Source organism: Chondrus crispus, genomic scaffold (assembly GCF_000350225.1).
Source record: "Chondrus crispus Stackhouse genomic scaffold, scaffold_1, whole genome shotgun sequence".
Lineage (NCBI taxonomy): Eukaryota > Rhodophyta > Florideophyceae > Gigartinales > Gigartinaceae > Chondrus > Chondrus crispus.
The window spans coordinates 1,163,470-1,165,375 of NW_005178809.1; positions in this window are offsets into that span (position 1 = coordinate 1,163,470).

The following is a 1,906-nucleotide window of genomic DNA, read 5'->3' on the forward strand; positions in this document are numbered from 1 at the left end:
ACCATGTTTGGCTGGTTTCACAACATTTCCAGCCGCTGCATCTCAATCACTAATCCCTTACAGCTATGGATTTATGCGGACAGAAATTGAAAAACACAGAGTCACGTGCTCAGTTAGTTATAGTTAAACCAGAAAGTCACACACAGAACACCACCACGCCCTCGTGCGAATATTCCGCCGAGTGCTGATATGATGCCCGAGGCTTGCCGAGGGCATCTTATATCATGCCTCGTGCATGAGGGCATCATATCAGCACTCGGCGGAATATCCGCACTCAAGGCCGGTGGACAACCCACACTTACTGTACAATCCCCACTCTGAGGTTGGACATTGAGGACATTAAGGTCCGATCGGTATGATATGACCGCCAGTAATTTAGTGTTCCTGGAAATGCTATACTGTCATGGTTTTGATCCGCAGATGGCCACGTCCAGTACTAGATTCTAAACCTTGAATTTATTTTTAGTCACTGCAAGCCCTCGGATCTCTTTAATGGTGCTGTACTTCTTTTACATACAGGCAACGGCATGGCGCCTCATGTGCTAGCCCCGCTTCATGTTTCGTCTTTGTTGTGAATGAAAGGTTTTCATGCTCGGAAGAAAAACCAGGAAACTATTGGCAGTCATTCCTCTCTTTCCCCGAAAACCTTCCACAGTACGTGTGGAAGGGTTTTAAATACGGAAGAAAATCGTAGAAGCGATTGGCTGTTTTTCTTTTTTCGACACAAGGACACATCCTGGGTCAGGCTTTGGCTTTTTCTACAACGTTCCCAAGTAGAATCCAACCAATTTATTTAAAGCCTCGCATTTTCGTTTCCACTCGTTGACTGGGAGTTTCACAGTAGTAGAACAAAAAAAATGGCGCTGTCTCACTAAATCTGAAAGGGCAAGCAAAAACTTGAGTAAACCAGCAGTAGAAGGCAGGCGCACCCACATGGGGAACCAGCCTTTCTAATGACTTACGTAAGTTTATAAACAAAATAGAAAGCGTTGACGGAAAGTCTATCATCTCGAGCTTCTCTTGAGAGCTTGAACATGCTCTTGCATGGAGAAAACCTATACTGTACTGTACTTGCTTGAATTCAAACAGTAGTCGAACTTTTTTGTACTATGGAGGAGGATCCCCATCGACAGTCGAAAAGTATTGCATCTAGTTTTTGTTTTGTTTATTTGCAGATGTTTTGACAGAGGAGATAAGCGAGTTCACAGCTGAATCTCTATCTAATGCCGTCCATGCTTTATTAAGTCTCCGGCATTCTCTGTTATAGATTGTGGTGTCCGTATTGCATGATTGACACGGTTTCGGTCTCCTTCTAGCCACAAGAAACAATGTAGATTACGGTATGATTATCATGAATTAGGACACTGCCCTCATGTGCAGGAGCTTCTGCAGATGACCTGTGTTGGTGGAAATGCGTGGAAGCACGCAGCGTCCGTCTGATATAAATGCAATCACAATTCCGATCATCGTGCTCGGCCGCAGCAGTTCGATTTCGCTCTAGACGAGTAAAACCCACGCAAACAGAGTCTTTGAGCAATAGATGAACAAGGCGTCAAGCTGGTGAACAGAGTGTCTCCCCTTTTACAGTGCATGGTCACTGCATACGGCAGATCCGTTGTGCGAGGTGCGCAGAGGTTTGCGAAGGTCTTGTGATGTTACATACGAACGTGCGTTATGAAATGAAACCCCGGACGATTCTTTGCGCAAAAGATCAGCCGTAGAAAACTGGACAGGCATCTGCTCACAAACGGCCTACGTGTGTCCTAGCGATATTATCTAAGTGGCCGAGTACGAAAACAGGGGGGGGGGGGGGGGGGGGGAAATGCTCAACGTATCATTCTTCCCCCGATTGGCTCTCCCCCGGGGGGAAACTCGTGAAAGGGGGGAAGCAGGGGGAACAAACCAC